The sequence below is a fragment of the Manis pentadactyla genome, chromosome 7 (genome assembly GCF_030020395.1).
Source record: "Manis pentadactyla isolate mManPen7 chromosome 7, mManPen7.hap1, whole genome shotgun sequence".
Lineage (NCBI taxonomy): Eukaryota > Metazoa > Chordata > Mammalia > Pholidota > Manidae > Manis > Manis pentadactyla.
The window spans coordinates 8,463,913-8,484,705 of NC_080025.1; the positions used below are offsets into that span (position 1 = coordinate 8,463,913).

Genomic DNA, 20,793 nt, shown 5'->3' on the forward strand with positions numbered 1-20,793 from the left:
GCTGTGGGTCTCTCGCCATCGTCTGGGGAGCATTCTTACAGGGACCATGGAATATGGTGGAGCTCCATTAGATTTAGGGAATATTGAGAATAACTGTAAGGAGATAAGAGGACCACTTTAGTATTGTTTTATGACAGATCAGAAAATCTGCTTTATTTTTTGTGTTTTGTTTTCACAAATTTTTCTGTAGCAAGCATACACAATTTCCTTTTACACGGCCAGTATTTCATCAGAGCAAGTTCACCTTGCACCTTTTTGAGTATTTTCAGCATTCTAGCCTCTCAAACAAGCCTCCTACCAACTTACTACTTCATCATATCGGAACTCTCCACTTTTTGATGGGCTTGCAAAGAGATGGGTATGTTTGATTTGAAAACTGCTTCCAAAGATGTTCTATCTCAGCCTCGAGCCCAGTACTTGGCTTGTATCAATTGCTACCATTACTACAATGAAGCTTTGTTGATTTTTATTTCTTTGTTTAATTGAGGTATAATTGGCATATAACACTGTTAATTTCATGTAACACTGTATTTGATTCAGTATTTGCATATTCTAGGAGAGGATTCCTTGTGATGAGAACTTTTAAGGTCTACTTTCTTATCAACTTTCAAATATGCAATGCAGTAGTATTAACTATAGTTACCAGACTGTACATTATCCCCATGGCTTATTTATCTTAGAAGTGGAAGTTTGCACCTTTTGGCCCCCTTTACCCATTTTGCCCACCCTTACCCCCACCTCCCTCCTCTGGAAACCACCACTCTATTCTCTGTATCTATGATCTTTTTTAAAACTCCATATATAAATGAGATCATATGCTACTTATCTTTGTCTGACTTATTTCACGTAACATAATGCCTGCAAGTTCCACTTGTGTTGTTGCAAATGGCAAAAGTTCATCCCTCTTTATGGCTTAGTAATATCCCATTGTATGTACATATACCACCCCTTCTTTATCCATTCATCCATCAATGGGCACAGGCTGTTTCCATAGCTTGGTTATTGTAAATAATGCTATAATAAACATGGGGGAGCAGCTATCTTTTTGAGTTAGTGTTTTTGTTTTCTTCAGATAAATGCCAAGTAGTAGAATTTCTGGAGCCTATGATAGCCCTATTTTTAATTTTTTTAGTAAACTCCATACTGATTTCTACAGTGGCTACACCAATTGACATTCCCACCAACCGTGCAAAAGGGTTCCCATTTCTCCAAGTCCTCACCAACATTTATTAATTCTCGTCTTTATGATAATAGCCATTCCAACTGGTGTGAGGTGATATCTTACTATCGTTTTGATTTGCATTTCCCTAATAATTAGTGATGTTGAGCATCTTTTCATGGGCCTGTTGACCACTGTATGTCTGCTTTGGAAAAATGTCTATTCAGATCTTCTGCCTGTTTTTAAATTCGATTGCATTTTTGCTATTGAACTGTATGAGTTCCTTATGTACTTTGGATATTAGTTCCTGGTCAAATACAGGCAAGTGTTCAATTCTTCTTGAAATAATGTGTAAGGATCCAATTCATGGCTGTAATCAGACTGCTTTATTTTTCCTAGAAGATATGCTAGAGCTTATAATAACAAAGTGTGCTTCTCCAAACCAGTTCACTTGGGGTCTTACCCTTGCGCATTACCTTTCCTCAAAGCATGTTGTGATTGCCACCGCAGAGGAACCTGCAGTTACAGAATAGTATCAGCCTCATTGTTCTGGACTCCCTGAACACCTTTCCTTGCCCCTGTATGCTTCTCTTTCCTACCCTTGCCCCTTGTCCCCTGTGGTCTTGACCTCAGGCCTCCCTTTCTCCTCTGATGCTAAAGTCTGCAGTTCATGGTCTTCTAGGAACCAGTCTAGAACTAAAAGAAACGCCTCTAGGAAAAGAGGCTGTGAGGCTCAAGGAGAGCCTGTCGGCTCAGCATCTGAAACTGGCATGGATACAGTTACCAAGCACCCTGAATTCAAGCAGTATAAGTCAAATTTTGTCTAAAATTATATTTTTCATTTCAATGAAAGACCTACCCTTTCTCAGTGAGTGAAGTATTCTCTATATAATTTTGAAAATACTTGGTTACTCCAAAATTAGGGAAGTTGTGAACTAATATCCTGGCACTCTGGGTGGCTACCTCCCATTCACCTCCGGCTCTATTAACCAAGCCAGGGCAGCCGAGTATATAGCCTCCATCCCGGACCTGCAGGGACATCATTTGTCAGTCATGAAACCCTTTCCCTAAAATCCTAAACTAGACCACCATCCCCACCATGACCATCTAGCCAGGCACTACCCGTCCATCTAAGCTGGCTCAGAAAATGGAATTTATTTGTCACTTTGGACAGAGAGGTGAGCCCATTTTCTCCAGAAATACATTATGAAAACGGAGACTTTATGAGCAAAAGAGGAAGCTAGCAGAGACAGAACCTGGGGGTACGATGGGGCCCCTCCCACGGTTCTCACAGCAGTCCATTAGACTAAATTAGATTTATTAAATTAGCTAATTGTCGTGTTGGAAGGCACAGGCAAGCTGATTCTGAGATGAGAAACAAAACAAATAGGTTGTAGCAGTACGGATGGGGCACGGGGGAAGCATTTAGCCTCACTAAACTCCAGGCATCCGGTCCTAATGAGGTGCGCTGGGACTCCCGCTTCTGCGGAAACCTCTGAGCTCCAGAGAGCAGGCCCTGCGACCAAAGGCCCATCTCGAAGGGGTCAGCCTCTCCGAGTGACATGCAGAGAGATTAACAAAGTGTTTAATTAAGGGTAAACTTCATCAAGCCAAACAAGCCGATCCCAGCTGTATTTGCTATAAAGGCAAAGTCCAATATTAAAGGAAGCAGACTTACAAATGATCAAAAGGAGACTTAGGATTGAAATGAAGAGACACAGACATACCCCATTTTTAAAAAGGAATTTTAAAGGAATTGAATTGCAGTCTACTTTTTCTTTCTGCTTAGCCGGAGTGACCTTTGCCATGTCTGATGATGCCGGGGTGTGTCTCAGGGGCTGGAGTGCGAGCCCCGGTCCCCTCTGGGCGCCCCCCCGCCCCACCCTCCTGCAGGGGCCAGCTCCTCGTCAGCGACGACTGAGGACTCCGCTCTGCATACTGGCAGCCAGGTGGCCAGACAGTCCTCACGTCCCCTTCCCTCTTGTTAGAATGTCAATAGCAGGGGAGAAAAAGAAAAGCCACTCTTAAACATAGTGCCCTGAACATCTTGTTTTTCTCTATTTGGGCTTCCTACTAGATTTTACAAAATGGCAACTATCACCCAACACAGTCATTTCTCATGTGGGTATCCCAAAATGCCGGTAATTTCACAGTCTTACATTTTTTAATGCATAATTTTCCATTTTTAAGATGACTGTTTTCATGATACTTTGGCTCTAGTAGGTTAGGGAAAACCTTCACTATCTTAAAAATATAGAGTATGATCTTATAAAATCTTGGCTATTCTTTGGTTTGTACCAATGAACAGTTTCATAAGTCAGTGGGTCTTTATTGATTATTTTGGGAACTTGATATTTTCAACCACCAAAAATAACCTGAGTGGATAAAGATCCCCCGCTGATGACTCAGTGGAATGTGAGGTGTGTTTTTCCCTGTTTTAGAGACATTTATCCTTCAATGTGCTATGATAAAGATGACTGAGATAAATAAAGGACTATGTGCCAATGTGCAATATAAAGCAAAATATATCCATTTTTTCCATTTTTCTTTCCTTATAACCTTGAATTTCTTAAGTATTTGGTGCTGCAGTTGAGGTGTTTAAGGCTATCAGAACCACAGAAGTTTTACAAAGAGTAGAATGTTTTGCCCTATTACACACATACACTTCATTCTCAGCTCTCTCATAGGAAGACAGTATTTGCTTTTCCTTCCTTGTTTGGGGCATTTTTTTTTGTTTTTAGATTTTTCCCCTGACACCACATTTGTAAAGGCAGGTGTCACAACCCCTTTGACCTCAGCCACATCGCCCATACTCAGGTCTTTGCATCTGGTCTGCATGGCCGATGGGAAAAACCTTTGGCTTCAGTGGGACTAGTAAAATCTACTGCACAAGCCTGCATCTCTGACAGTCTGCACGGGCTCCTTCTACTTGCTTAACAGAACATTAGGAATATGTGATTAGGTCCAAACTATACCCACAGTGTCATTAAATAATAACATAATAAGCTAAACATCATTTCTTTGTCAATGAAACATAGCCCATTAGCATATAAAAATTAAATGCTTTATTTCTTTTTCACATTACCTTAAAATTTGTTATTAGTATTCACTTCAGACTGTTTTTCCAGCATTGATTGGTTTTATAAAAAAAATTAAGTGACAGTCATTTATAATATTGGTATATGCATTAACCTATAATTTAAAACAATTTAAAATGTAAAACAGCAATTGTAACTTAGGCCATATCATATTTTTCTCTGGATTTTCTAAGAAATTCATGTCCCAAAGTTATAAAATCCTCTAAACTTCCTGTCATTATTTCCCTTATAACTAATGCATATCCCAAACACAGGCAAGATAACATGAAAAATTTAGACTGTCTGTGGCTTTTAGATACAGGTCAGAAAACAAGTTTTGGACTGAACTGAGTTTAGCCAATTCCCCTCAGGGCTGGCCCTGCTGCCCTCACCTCTGTTCTCTAGTGCCACCCCCACCCAGTCCCCTGACCTGCCCAGCTATGGTGATCAAGCCCTGCTTTCCCCTCTGCTGACAAAATACTAGTAGGAGAAAAGCAAGAAGCTTGGTGGATTACGAACATAGGTTGGTTGAGAGGTAGGTTGGTTTGTGTGTCTTTAATTTTCTACCACATCAAGTGAAAACTAGCTTGCTGGGCTGGTATATATTTTTAAAAAGGAACTTTTTCCTGCATTGAGTTTTATGTAGTAATTCAGATTTGTGTTGAAGTGAAAGGGATAGCCCTGTTTATACTTGTGTGCAGTGCTTAGCCTGCTGTCTTTTAGGAGGAGAATGATTTCTGAGCATTGTTGCCTCACTATACACTTTTTATTGTAAGTTTAATTCTGTCAATGTCAACATGGTAAAATCCAGATACAAACATACCACTTATTTAGATAAGAAGCTAAGAGAGTCGCATAGGGTAAAACAATGATGCAGACTTCTTAAGGAATTTTTCTTCTGGTTATGACACGCATTGCCTGAGGGCGATATGAAGGCAGTGGTTGAATCCTATAAATTGTCATAGCGTTAATTTGCATAACAAACAGCAGCAGGCCAACTGGAACCTCTTACGAGCCCATGGACATTTCAGAGGGATTGACTGCGATAGCTTTGTCTTGCTCTTTTATAAACTAAAGGCACACTTTATGATTTATTGGTGATGTCTTCAGAGGAAGAGAAAACAGAACAAAGGTCTTAAGCTTCTGAGCAACATAAGGAGCTTATGATATTATATCAAATGACAATCCAAACCACAAGAAATGTATGGTAAGGCCGGAAACCATACTGTATATTTCCCTAGAGCTGGAAATGATGGTATGAACATTCAGAGTTAGGGAGCGTCTAATTCGGAAAGAGTAGTTATTTGCTTCATACACCCAGATAAGTTACTGTTTATTTCTCTTCTAGTAGGGGCTCATTCCTTTGGTTTTCAATATTCACTTCCGTGGTATGAGGTTGACTTGTTAGCAGGTCATCCTGTTAACTTCCTGCAGTCGTCCATCCTAATGGGCCAGTGCTACGATCACCCAAACTTAGTTATTGTTTTCTTCATTATTTGCCTAATTCAGAGGTGTGAGCTAAATGAAAAAAAAAGCAATTGGCTGATTTGTAATTATTTGGAATGTTGGAAATGATTTGAATGGATAGGAATTCTTTGCTTCAGGGAGCCTCTATGCAACAGTATTCTGAGGAACTGGGAAAGCCCGCATCCTGATCTCATCTCTGACGTGCTTTGACACGTTGCTGTAGTTGCCTGTACCTCTCTGACCTTCGTATAATGAAGACAATAATATTTAGCGTAGCTGAAATCTTCTGTTGTGTTTTCTTCAGAATACTTCACATTGATAAAGTGGGCTTCCCTCTAGACTGTTCACATGCTTTACAAATAAGATCAGTTCACCAGTTTGATGCTTCCTACTGCATAGCTGTGTAACCGAAAAACAGAAATCACATTTTACCACAGATTTGGGGATATAATAATACCTAGTATCTGCTAAGCTCCTTGTGCCACATATTGCCCATTATCTCATTTAAATCTATAGCAGTTCTGGGAGGATTTCATTCCTGTTTTCATTGTAAAAGACTAAGAAAACTTCCATGGGGAAACTTTAAAATACACCTAAGTTTAGAAAAAAATCCTCCGTGACACCATTCCACAGAACATTATTCTTTTCCCTGAAAGAACTTAACGAAAATTTGCAGTTCTGATGTATTTGTCCACTGGTTTCGGTGTCTTCTAGGGTTCTTGTCTTGTTATCCACTGTGTCGCTATCAGCCAGGAACATTCTGGCAGATGGTAGTTGAACGGCAACTACTCGGTGGATGATGAATAAATGTAAGTGGGAAAATGTTAGTATCAAGGGGACAAGGGTGGCCCGTGTCTTCCTTTGTCCCTTAAACATTAACTTATTGAAAAGAACATGTTCCATCTTTCTAATAAAAAAAAAAAAGTCCCAGAAGAAAAGTAAAAGAAAGACAGGAGGCACTTACTGAATTGCTAAACATTTGACTCCATGGAAGATAAACCTACCCTAAAAATATGTTTAGGTGAGTAAATTCATATTTTACTAAATATGAATAAATATAAAAATGAATATAATTCCTACCATGGTTTTCCGAGTTCATTTTTTTTTCCTTCATATTTCAAAGTCTAACTTGTTCACAAAGCATTCCAGAGAAGGAAAGAAATTCTACCAGTTACTAGGCATTTCTTAAATATCAAACATCATCATGAAATGTCACAATTAGGGCTCAAATTGTGAATCAGAAAATAATTTTAAGCACGAATCACAATAATAATAATCCTGTACTCAAACCAGTATAAAATTTTTAATAGTATTTCTGGCCTGAAGTGGATAGTGGCTGGGGGGTGGGGGGTGGATAAAAAGACACAGAAAACCAAAAAAAAGAACCCATTTCCACTTTTTTTTTTTTTCCAAATATAAAAGCTTGCCCTGAGCAGATGCATTTTTCACAGTCCTGTCAGCATCAGGCCTAATTGCTTTTCATGTAAATTAAGAATAGGTACCTTTGTTTAAACAGTAATCTAGGTCAAAGTGAGAGGATGGTTTATTTGTTTTAGCTTCTTTATGGCCCCGAAAGCGTGGCAGAAAAGTTCTTGACTTCCATTTATTTAAGTAAGAAAAACTGTTTCTCCTCTCAACTTTTTTCCCCCCAAGTTCCACTAACAACAAAGATCCACTCCACACATCAAGGATGCAATTTAAAGATACCGAGTAGCTTTGTTGTTTAAAAAACTGGGGTTTTTCGGTTGTTGCTATGTATTGTTAAATCTTCTGTATTTGTTAAAGCTTGATGAATCGGAGGACATGTAGAGGGTAAATAATTGATTTGAGACCATTTGCTTTTGCAATTCCTTCAGTAGAATTATGATAGGTTTCTCCTCCTCTCCTGAGTATAGACACATTGGGGTTATTTTTTTTGTTGTGTGTTTGTTTTTTGTGAAAAAGATATAGAACCACCCTGATGATCAGACAAATTTTGAACATAGATTATATCACAGGGAGGAACTTCTGACTGACCCCTTCTGGTTTATGGCGCCAGTGAGTTTAAATACATGCCACAGATCATTGGCCCCGTGCACATGGAAAATTGTTATCTCAGCAGGTTCTATCCCGAATCTGTTGAAAAGGCTTGTTCATTTGTTCGTGTGTTTGTTTGAAACATTTCAGGACAGAGGAGTGTTTTGTGGACGGTATGCCACAAAGGAAGCTCATTTTTAAAGAGCAAAGAAATGTTTTCCTCACTTATATCATTTGTAGTAATACAAGATAGCATCTGTACCAAAATTCAGTGTACTTGTAATCCCTTGATTGCCATACTCTCATGAATATGAAGTGTTAATAATAAAATAATTTAGAAGCATTCCAGGCCCCATGGTGGTCATGGGGCTACGTGGGTCTAAAACATAGGCACTTTCTATGGAGGGGATCGATTCTTTACCGCAATTGCGCTATCAAGTGACATTACCTTACTGTCCCAGAACGTTACAGTATCGCCCTGATGACTATACATTTCATTTTTTAAATGCATTGTTAATAATAAAGAAAAAACATTGACTGTAAACTGTAAATTTGGGGCAAAGGCAATATCCAAAAGATCACTATTGGTTGGAAGGAAAATGCAGAATCAAGATTCAAAGAGAAATATTTTTCCTTAAGAACCTGAAATACTTCTTTACTAAGAAAATAAGTAAGTGAGCCAGGTATTGTTGTGATTTCTACTTATTTTGCTTACAAGAAAATGAATTTTTTAAATGTATATACTAAATGCATACATCCAGCAAAAGTTTAATAATGGTAGTAGAAGGGAGGAGATATCAATTTAACTAAATTAGGAAAGTATGAAATGTGTACTGACTATTCTGGGGGTGGGGTGGACCCTGATGGTTATATATTTATGTATTTAGTGTTTATTTACACTCTGCCTTCTTCATAAATGATGCATGGTATATTTATTTATACTTAGCTTTCTATCAAAAATGATTTAGTGTGGCTAAATCTTGATGTACCTATTTTTTTTTAATGAATTGTCCCTTTTAGTAGTAAAACTATGAGATGCTCATGGAACATTTAAAAAGCCTTCATATTATCCTTCCATTTGTATGAAAAGGAGAGTTATAAAAAGAAATACACTGGTATTAATTGTTTAAGTTTTTAATATTAGAATACACTAACAAGGTTCAAAGGTGAGTAGTAAAAACATTGAGATTTAGTTGGGACATTCATAATGTCCAACTGCTCACATTGTGTATATTGGATAAACATTCAGGTTGGAGGGAGTTGTTTAAAGGTTTCACACCCAGTTTCAATCTTCTCTTTGTTGTTCATTGGAAAACACACTTCAAATACATTCTGTTATCATAGTGAGATATTCTACAGTAACATTTTTCAAAATATCAACTATCTTGAAAACTGAAGATTCGTTTCTGTCAGAAATAACTCAAAGTTTGCTGTGTTATTTAAATTATTTTGTTCTGCATGTAGAGGCCAAAGCTTAAATCTCCTCATGGCTGGTTGACATGCCATGGAAAGCATGGTAACACAACCCAAACGAGCAGATTGAGCTTGTTATTAAAAATATCATCAAGATAAACAAATTAGCTTAATCAAGTGGGGGCTGAGAAGTATTTATGAAATATTATTTTGATCGACAAAGTCAACAACACGGTTTGGGCTCACTTGCCATTTTAATACTAGCATTTACCCTCTGGATGGGCAATAAACTTTGGATTTTGAACTTTAGGATTTATGAGAATATAAATTCTGGAGCTCAGCCCCAGGAAGAAATAACAGAACTCTGGGAAATCTGCACATCTAGCACGTTACGACATTATCTGTTGCTTAGTGTTGCTCTTCGTCCTTCCTGAATTCCACTGAAGCCTTCTGATGCTCTTGATCTGCATGGGCATCAGTTGTTTTCATGGGGTTCTTGGATCTGCTGTGGCTGTTGTAGTATTTCCCAGGGAGTCTCCAGGCCACACCCAGAGCAGTACTCTTAAAGTATAATATGACCAAGTCTCTTGCTTAAACCCCTTTGATGCTTTCCAATGGTCTCAGGATAAAATTAAAATCTATAAAGTGCCCACTGTGTGCTGCCCATCTGGCCCCTTCTGGACTCCCTGACCTCCTACTGCACATTGGCCTTCTAGCAGTTCCCCACATTCTTGCAGTTCTTCAAGCCTACCATTCTCCCTTCTGTCACAGGGCCTTTGTACAAGCTGGAAGGTTCCCCACCTTCTCCAGGGGGCCCAGGGAAATCCTACCACCTTCACCAAAGAACCTTTTCTGGGCCTCTCAGGTCTTTCTGCTGTGTGGTCTTACAACACCTGCACCTGTGGTATGTAGACAGCTCTATTTGTGTGAGGAGCTGACTAATATCTGTCTCAGCCACGTGAGGAAAAAAGCGGTGTCTGCTTTTGCTCATCTTAAACCTAACACAATGCCTGTCACATAGCATGCATGCAATCATATTTGCTGAACAAATGAATAAATAATTAAGAATCTGTATTTCAGTCATCTAGTTTTATCTTTCTAGCATGCAAAGACCACTTGCACAAAAATTTTAAGTAGTTCTTACAGGAACCACCACTCTTGCTTTTTCTTAAGGTGCTTCTAAAACTAAAATGCAAGTGAGACCCAAAAATGCCATTTACTTTGCTGATTAGGAAGAAATTACTTGAATACTTCTTGACCACAACTTTATTAGACTAATTTGTTTATCTTGCTGGTATTTTTTGAACAAGTTCAATTTTCTTTTTGAAATGGTTTTGACAATCTACAGACCTCACTCTCTTGTTGCCAGCTTATTTCATAAGGTGTCAAAAACTGTTCTAATCTCCTAAAATGTCTCTCCTCTTCTTGTGTGTTTTGCATTTTCATAAAGAATCCCCCCTCATATTTATCTATAACAGGCTAAAAAACACAAAAAAATATAATGAATAGGGTCTATACTCTCATTCTTTTGAATTTTAAGCAATTCAAACAATCTCTACCCCCAAACTTCTTTATCAAATATGTTGTAAGCACAGTTTCAGATTTTTACCTGGACCGTATTACCAAACTATTATATCAATTATTATTTTCACCATAACTAAGTGCCTGACACCAGCAGACCAGGGCTTAGTCGTTTTTCTGCAGGTGTGAGCTGCCGCCTTGGTAACTGTCTTTGAATGATCTTATTTGTCTTCATTCATTGGCATATTTAACATGTGTTTGAATAGATTTTTTTCCTAAGGTGTTAAGCTAATCAGTTTACACAAAAGGAACCTCGTCTTACTGTTATGTTCCTGCTCTTTCTTTCAAGATGAAATTGAAACTTGGTGGGGAGTATAGGATGTAATCACTACATAAAGACACCGAGGATTTAAGAAAGTATTAATCACTCTAAAAGATGAGTCCTAATGACAAATTACTCTCATTATACTTTCTCCGCTTTACCTGAGTTTGCATGAGCACTTCCAGCTCAACTGTTCCACACTCTACTGTGTGATTCGGATGCTCGTACTAATTGAGTAATTGGTTCTAGGAGAATATGATTAGTTTCACTTTGCATCCAACCAGTCTTAAATACTCCTCAAAACACAGCTATTTAAAATTACCTGTTACCAGTCAAGATTCTAGTTCCTCATCTTAAAACCAATGATTTCAGCCAGCCAGGACAAACCTGTTTTGTTTTAATGTATAAATGTAAATAATGATGATCATTTGGAATTTAAAAGCCTTTTAAAAATATCAGCGAGCCCTCTAAGTGCTTTAGAAATACTAACTTATTTTATTCTCATAACCCATTTTATTCTCATAACAAACAAACAAACAAAAGGGAAGTTTCCCTTTTGTCCCCATTTTAAAGATGAAGTCGTTAAGGCATAGAGAGGTGAGGCGTTTTGCTGCATGTTGTCCAGTCACGGGCGTTCCGGGGCAGACCTGGGCTTCTTTCGCAAGCACTTTGGTTTCAGAACCTGCATTTTAAGCATCCTGTAAACAAGAGTTGGACAAGTAGCTCCAAAAGTAACAGTCGCCCTGCAGCGACAGGTGCCGTGAGAGCGTCGGGGGTCAGTGTCCGTGCTGGGCTGAGACCCAGACTTCACTGCCCAGCAACCCGCGTGCTGGAGACGGGCTCCCATGACACTTAGGCCTGAGAAGGTCTAGGCAGACTTGAGTCCGAGACCAAGGCTGAGCTGTAAACTTCTCAAATATCTGCATCCTATTTTATTGGTTTAAAGGATGAAATTTTTTTTCTCAGTAAAAGAATACTGATCGATGGGCATAGATTACCACACACCAGAGTTGAACCACCCTTCTGTGCTCAAGAACCCATTTCCAATTTCAGGAGACCTCCTCACTGTCCCCCAATTCCTTGAGATTTTGTAGAAAGCTCCCTCATTTTGTAGAAAGCTCCCACATCTATAGCAGCACTGCGGCCAACCAGCATTCTTAGACACACAGCGGTCAGTCTGAAGGAGTATAAAGGATTTAAAATGAAAACACTGAGAACGTAGGACATCTATAGGACCCTATGTCAGGTGTCCACTGCATGAAAAGACCAGGTGAATTACTGTGAGAGACGAGACAAGTATGAACGATGCTATTATATATGTGAAATGATATACACACAATTACGTATCCTGTGATCTCCAGACAGTTCTCATCCTTTCAAATCCACCTGTAGCATTTAACGCTGTTGACCAATTATTCCTTCTCAAAATGCTCTCTCCAGGGCCTCCGATTAATTGACCTTGATTCTCTTCCCTTTCCCAGTACACCCATCTCCTTTACTGCCTCTTCCTCATTCCGCAACCCTGCAGGTAGGTATGTCCTGAAGTGCAGACCAGCGTCTTCGTGTCCCTTAAGAGGTTATATCCATTCCATGACTCCCAATTCTATATAACGCAACATTTTCCGCTAACTTATTAACCGGACATTGATCTGGCTCCTCAATATGTCTTAGAAAGCAAACATACCAGCTTTCTGAAAAACCAGTCCTCCTTGCTTTTTCCAATAATTACATCAATTATCTCATAGTCAACATGGTTCAAAACCTAAAAGTAATCTCCAATTGATATTTGCCTGGCTCAAATCCTCCATGCTTTCAGTTTGCTCTTGTTGTTACTCTCTGTTTCTTAGCATAGGGTGGGAAAGAGGGAAAGAAAGGGAATATGGAGAATGGCATTCATTGTTTGACACTTGGAAACTACTCCGAAGGACTGTGAAGCCAAAATGAGAAATTCACAGAAGAAATTCATTTTAGCTGTAATTGCTATTTAAAACAGCCAAGTAAAATGCACAAACAAGAAGCTCACACCTTTTCTTTCCTTCAACAGAACCAGAAACAAATATTTGTAAATTCCACACTGTAATAAACATAATCCTGGGCCCTGGGAATACAATGTGACATAAAATATTTCCTACCCTTAAACTAAGTCTTGCAATGTGTAATCAGAATTAGCAACAGAGACAGAGGTAGGAGGCGCTGTAAACAAGATAGAAAGGGGGCAGATCTTAGATTAATTCATAAACATTTCACTCTTTGCAAAGAGAAATAAGCCGTAAGTTTCTTGCTTTTGCTACTAGGAAAAAAAAAGCAAAAATACTCTATATGGACACATGAAATAAAAGTTTAACACATTGCCCGAGTAATCACACACTCTTCTTGTGATGATTAATCATGGTTTGCTGTTTGGCTGTTATGAATCAGCAGTAATCCCTTCTTATCAGGCATCTCAATGTTTAAAGAGTTTCAAAAGCAAAATTTTTCATATATAATATCAGATCAAGTTTTCTTCTAGTTTATATATTTCTTTGTTTATTTGTTCTAGAGTTCCTGCTCTTCTAAGACAAAGTGATTTAGAATTTTTGTGCAGTCAAGAGAAATAAAGATCCCATTTAAAGAAGAAAAGGTAAGTCTTGGTGCTCAAACGTCTCCAGACCTCCAAATGAGGTCATTACTTATGCTTTTAACTTCCACAAATTAGCTGTAGGTAAAGGATTCTAAAAAGTGTCATTAGTCTGGTTTCCATGCTCTTTCTGATAATATGAAAGCAATGGCATTTCTACAGCTTTTTTTCTGGAAAAGTAGATGAATCAGGACATTCTAAAATATAGGATCTCTACTTGCTAACTAGAGAGAATTGTCTACAGGGTGGAGCAGACCGAACACAATGGATCATGGAGTGTGTGTGTCTTTCCCTCTTCCGAAGTGGTCTGTTTGGAAGCTCTCTTGTTCTCCGGAAGTCTCCATCCTCTCTCTGAGTAGCACTTACACGGCAACCTCAGAGAATTAAACTTGCACCTGATTACTTTTCTTTCTCTCCTTGATATAGCTCAGTGCGTTTTCTCAATGGTAAACATGGTCTAGTAATGGAAAGCTTTTGAACCTTGGGAACAGATTCATTTAAAACCGTATTCTGAGGGGTTTCCACAAAATGAAAAGTCTTCTAGCAGAAAGCTGTAAAAGAATTTCCAACAGAAAAATCTGATCAGTGTCCCATTCAGGATGTGTGTACAGTGGTGCCTAAAAGATCCGGTTTCCTTGAGTAAATCATTCAGAAAGTGCCTGACTCTTTGGGCTTAATGGGTAGAGGTCTTTGAGTCTGTCTGCCTGCTTCTGATTGATGGCTTGTTCTTCTTGTAATGCAAAAGGCAGTAGAAATTACCCATGGAGTAAAGGGCTTTCCAAATTAGGAAGTAGTTATGAAAAAATACAACTATGTTAGAATGGTAACATTTTTACATCAGAAAAACTGAGTTACTTGAGCATATTTCTTCTTGATACTCTTCATTCAGAGACAACATAGTGTTCTTAAGATGAGCAAACAAGTCATTGCAGACGTATAGAGGTTAAGTGCCTACATCTCACAATAATAGCTATGGTTGTGTCACTGATATAATTGCATACTCGGGTTACTAAATTTGAATTAATTTTATACCCAGAATGAGTGATCTCTAACTTTTTTCTACACTGAAGCTGATACAAGTTCAGTAGTAGCAGAAGAGGTTTTTGCTTTTCGGCTTACAGAAGGGCAAAGAAAGGGTAAGATTTGTTTTTAAGAATAAAATTGTGGTTTAATTGTTAAAGAAAACAGCAACTACTGTTGTTTTTCTTTGAATATCCCTCTCAGGCACTTATGTTTTACTTTTCCCCTAAGGCTGTCTCAGAAAAGTCACTTGAGAGTCCTTTAGTAAAAGTTCTTTCATGCCCACGCACACTTACATATTCAATGAGTAATTAATCAAAACTAAAATAAAGCTCTGAAAAGAATGGCGGTGTTATGTGCCACTTTCTGAGTGCAGGGAATTTCTTCCTACAATCTCAACTTAGGTAATGGTGACATTTATTCATTAAGATAAAACCGTTAATAGTACAAAATAGACTTACAATTTACCACCATGTATTTCCTCTGTAATTCTTTTAAGACCCTCTAAGGATTTTAGCATTGTATTTTGCACATAGTCTATAGAACCCAAAACCCTGGACATATGCGTGCAATATAGAGAGAGCCTGGATAAGAAGTGGTTTACCAAGTTGTTCTGCTAATATTTCCCTCAAATCCTACTCCTGACTTCTTTTCATTCAAATGTGAATCACACCCACTGTGAAAAAGCTCTCTGTATAGTTTTATAATAGGCTTCAAATAAATTAAATTTTTAGGACAAATGAGCATGGAAGTGTTCCAGTAATTCAGCACATGGCTCCTCGTATTGCTAATTTCAGGCACTCTCAGCTGAAATGTAATCACCGGTGTGTTTTCTCCTATAAAAATAGAACTTGATATTCAGTGCAAAAGCAATGCTTGGCTCTCTGAAACCCAGTGCTGATGAGATTGCTTCGGATCTCCGGCATTTCATCTTAGAAAAGCTCTTTCTGTGAACACCACCGTGATAAAACACGTCAACCTCCCCTTGTCTTTTAAGCACCTCTCTTCAAACCCCCTTCTCTTGTCAACCCATGAAAAACACTCTTCCCATACCAGGAGGTTCTCTAGAACAACCATTTAGTCTTTAATAGCTAATATATAAACTTGAATGTTTGAGTGCTCCTCTGAGATGCACGTAGAATGATAGCTTTTCATACAAGACAGTTGCTGCTGTGTAGGTAGGCCACTGCCTTAAAAACACACATATAAGCATATATTTTGAGAAGAGAAAAAAGTTATCATCCACATTAAAAAAAGCTTTCATCCACATACCCCTAAACTCTTCCTAAATCAGGCAAAACAACTACCCATTTACTAACTTGGGAAAAACACCCAAACAAAAGAAAAGAGAACAAGAAAAAACAACTCTAAATGAGTCTCCCCAGACTAAATTTTCTAGGAAGATTTCTAGAGTTTGCCTGGTCTGATTTAGACTAAATAAATGAGACTGTGTTTGGGGCATGTGTTTTAGCTGGTATTTTTCAGTGTGATCATAAATGCATATTTCCTAAGGTTACCCAGATATTTTAACCAAGTCTAACAAAGAAGTGTTTCCTAAATCTAAACAATTACAAATGATGTTTTGTAAAACACAGCACCCAGCACTCAATTTAGGTAATTTAGTTCCATGGCACAGAATCCTGCTATTATTTAAAAGAGTTGGTAGGAAGAATAGAAATCATGTTAAAATGTCACATGGTCAGTTTTAGAAATGGAGAAAAGGAATAGCATAAATAATTGAAACCCACAGGTAAGGCCAGGCTTTCATTTTTCAGTCAGCTCCAGCCCTTTTCCAGGCCTTAATAAAACTGAATTCAAAATTGCAAAGCATTTGACTTACATACAATTTTCATTTATTTTTTTTCCTACTGAATCAATATTGACCAAAAGAAAAAGGGACAGTTAAAGAACCCACATGATAATACCCAAACTGAATAATTTCTCCCTGCCCCAACTGGGATCAGAAGGTGATTGTATCCCTATTTGGTGGATAAGTAAAGAATTGGCTGAGATGAAAGAAACAGCATAAATTAACAATGCCGATAAACATTATGAACAGCTCTGATGATTTAAGTAGCTCTAAGTTTGTCCTGTGGGACAAGTATCAGCATGGGGGGCTACGTATTTTACATTTCATATGGATGTTTGGGTATTCTGCAGACACAGCACTTAGTGCAAGGGGAAAGCTAGAGTTTGAAGTTTGTGAGATAATGTGGTAATTTTTCACTATGCTTCTTAGTTCTTTCCTCCTGAGACAGGGTTACCTCTGTGCCTGGACAGAAGGACTGCAGTTCAAGGCCTCCTGTCCAGCCTAAGACATAGGAGAGAATGATGTCACTTCCGGAAGCTGCTGGTTTGATGGCAGAGTTTGGGGCAGCCTGTACCCCAGGGAGGGTTCAGGCTGATAGGGTACCTTGACTTTGATGTCTGCAGCTGACCTTTTAGAAGGGGATCTCTAAGTACGAGGCCCACGCCTGTTTTCTGTCATGTAGCCCAGGGGACATTTTGCCTCAAAAAAAAAAATTATGCAAAATGCAGAAACAGATTTTCTTGCTGAAACACATAACCTACAGAGAAATAGGAACAAAGAAGTTTCTTAATAGAAAAATGGAAACATTGTTTCCTTTTTCTTAGGCACTTTTTTAAAATTGTGAATTAAAATGGAATAGCAATTTGCTCTATCTTAGGAAGTTGGTGAGCAAAATGGATTGTTGGGGCTGTCCCAGGGATCGTGAAGAAATGGCAGAAACAGCTCCTTAATGCAGAGAGGTCATTGGCAAACTCATTTAAAACATATTAAAATGTACCATTATAAATTTCATTGTTCTAGTCTAATCTTATATTAGATGCAAAGCACTGCCCTCACAGAGTTCAAGTTTATACACATTTCAGGCCCTTTAAGGACCATATTGTAGTTATTCTTGGGCCTTGACAAGGACCACGGTGTAAAATGATGTGACAGACAGCCTTCCACACAGGCGCACGGGAGTCTCCCCAGAACCATATCTGTGCAGATGGAAGCTGGATCCTTGCAGAACACCGGATTGGCTGCCGCTGTACTGCGATGCCTGCGTCCCCAGCGGGTTTATTCTCGCCCCAGTGTCCTCCACCCCTGAGGTCCTGGCCCCACAGGACTCTGAATGTCCGCTGTATTGTGGCAAGAGCTGTGCTGTGGCAATGCCTAGCCTAGAATAAAGGGGTGTCCCTCAAGGCCAAAACACTCGCTTCACGGCATGTGGTCCAACTCACAGGTAACCGTTTCATAAATTATCCTTTAAGATGTCATCAACAGAGAACAATTACAAGAGCCAACCAAGCTCATTAAAGGCAGAGAAACAAGTCTTCTGCTTATTAACTCAAGAATCAGAGAAAATATTTCCTCAGAGAGTTACGGACAGTTTTTCTCTAATAGGTGGCACCATTTTGCCTTCCCTTTTCCAATCACTAAAACAAATAAATGAATACAATGCTACATGGGATGGAGTTGGATAGAATGAAGATAGCACGGGTCTTGGAACTAAATAACCTGGGTTTGAAGTCCTTTTCTGTCACTTCCTTACTTTGAAAACTTAGCCATCTTAATTGACCACTTCTTCCATTTCTTAACCTGCAAAATGGGAATAATCAACCTCTCCCCTATTCTGCAAAGCTAAAATTCTGATTGATATACTGCGGTACTTTTATACATAACTCTCAATAAATTGTCGCTATTATTCTTATTTGGGGTAATTATTTCACAGGAGCATCATATTCTCTAACAGATTTCTGTTTTGAACTTCCTCTCCTAAGACCCATTACTTAATGGAGGGGGTGCAGATGTTTTCAAGGCTCTTCTATTTTGTCGTACTTGATTGACAGAGAAGGGATGACATTCTAAAGCTGATGAGTGGGAGGAAGAGTGGAAATAGGCAATATCCATATTGTTTTAACCAAGTGGCCACGATTGGACGAGCCGCGTTCGGCCTCTCTGGTCACACTTCCATGAGCAGATGCCCCTCCAGGGAGGCACAGGTGCATGTTGAAGGTTTTACCTGCCGGAAATGCAGCCCACGGTCAGTGCTTTCTCAAAGCCGGCTTCCTTGTTCGGTTCTGAGCAGAAAACTCTACTCTCTGGAAGACTGAGAAGTAGGACTTAGAATGGATAGCAAAATAGCTAAGCTTCCGTGTCTAGCTTCAGAGATCAGCGCTAAAGAGGCAGTAAGCCCTCCGCGGTTGCTCCACCCCTGGCACTGGGACAGTGCAGGGCATCAAGCCCTAAGTTTTGTAAGTCTGCACTGCATGGATGAATGAATGAACTGTTTCCCTGGGAAATAATACGCTAGGTGGTCTCTGTCCTAGGAGCTCAGAGACAGATTCTAATAACTGAGGCTAGTATGTTTAACCTTGTGTAGAGGCAGCTACTCAGAATTCTGTGACCTTGACTACTTTGGATGTTGACATTGTACTGGCGCTCCTTCTCCCACCCTTCTGCTGTGGGTATCTCCTGAGCAGATTTCAAGAAAGGTGCTCTGAGATCTCTTGATGGACGTCATTTACAATTATAAAGTTATGTGTAAGCATTGCTTTATTTATTGCCTTGTGAGACTAACCATATAAGCCATGTCATACCAAACGAGCCCACCGATGCACACAGCCAACAGTGACCACAGAGAATATTCTCTATAAGATTGTGGTTGCCATCCAGATAGTACCTAAATAAACTTCTTCAGTGTCCCCTGATAATTCCCCAGTATTGCTCATAGAAGAGTGCATTTAATCATTTTGAATGTTGTAAGCTAAAAGTAACTTTTCATAGACCCACCCCCAATTTTAGCAAAGTTCCTAAATGCACCAATTTAGATATTGCAGAGCTTAAATGATGATGGATACTAAACTATGATAAAATATGGTCGTCCAAAGGGGTTGTTACCTAATAACAAAGTATGTTTCATTAGCAAGTATTGCAAGTATAGGTGAATATCAAAGTAAGATATTGATTTCATACATTTCTACCCATTTCTGTTCCTTTTTCTTTCTCCTTGCTTATTCATCTGAGACTGGTATTTCCTTAGCTCACAGTTTGTAACATCCATTTTGTCAAAATGCACAGATATCACCCGATAGTCACCCTCCTTGGTGAGTTGTAATGTCTAGATGGGACTGATAGTGATAAGCTGTTCCACTATCCAAATTTTTAGAAGTGTCCAATGTTAAAAAAAATATATTAATTTGTGATTATTATCTCAGTTGAATTAAAAGGTGACTTCAACTGGAAAGCATGTTCAGGGTAAAAGATATTTTCGTATCTCTACAAAGGAGACTTTTTTCTTTTTACACGTATATCATTCAAGTGCCTCCCCTCGAAAAAATCCCTCTCAGACACTGTTTATTGGAAAAACTTTGCTGAGAGCCCATTTCACTTTTCCAGCAGAGCAGCAGCCTACCTCTCTAAAAGGACAGCAGGCGATGCTTTTGAAAGTACTGCCCGCACGTTGCAACACATTTATTTAAAAATACTGTTTCTATTATTCTTGAACATGCAGAGTCAAGCCTCGTTGTAAATGGCGTTATCACCAGGAATGGTGCGTTGTTTTCATGCAAGAAGTTCAAACTCTCCTCTGATGTGGTCAATTAGGGAAGTTTTCTATGTAACTCCGTAGGACCAACGGAGGGTACGTTTTGCTGTGATTTTTTTTTTTTAATACTCAGGTTCACATAGCCTTCTGACCTACATAGCATGGGGGAGTCAGCCGTCAGCTGGTATTTCTCAGAGTTGCTCAAGGAGAGTCTCCATAGTGGGGACCAGCGATCTGTGTGCTGGCTTCTGTGTGCGTCTGTTTATATGTCCAGCTACAGATCTCCTTAGCATCCTTTCTCTGTCTTCAATTACATACCGTGGACACACTTCATGAACAAAAGTTCTTTGGTGGGAGCGCGATCTTAGACTAGATTTATACAAAGTGCAGTAGGCCTTTATCCGGAGAATGAGGTGTGCAAAGAAAACCTGGGATCAGTACTCCCTCTTCTGTGTCAAATTTTGACCTCAAGACCTACCTTAGTATAGTTTGTAGCCAGTTTGAAGAGTTCCTTTCCTTTAGCCTGGAAAGGGACAGTGGGAGGTGGGTGGAGAAGGCACTTTAGTTATTCTCCCCTTCAGCGTGGTCAGCAACCTGGTATCTCTTATAATTGCCCCCTGCGCCCT

At 39.1% G+C, this 20,793-nt stretch overlaps 1 protein-coding gene across 8 annotated transcripts in view; it reads left to right on the forward strand.

Annotated features, from left to right (window-relative positions):
• Positions 1-20,793, forward strand: part of TENM3 (teneurin transmembrane protein 3) — a 1,816,466-nt gene that overhangs the window by 1,181,597 nt on the left and 614,076 nt on the right. For all 8 annotated transcript variants that reach the window (XM_036894289.2, XM_057505071.1, XM_036894291.2 and 5 more), the window contains exon 7: positions 13,515-13,595. The gene's annotated coding sequence lies outside the window, so the exon portion shown is untranslated. The remainder of the gene's footprint in view (positions 1-13,514; positions 13,596-20,793) is intronic.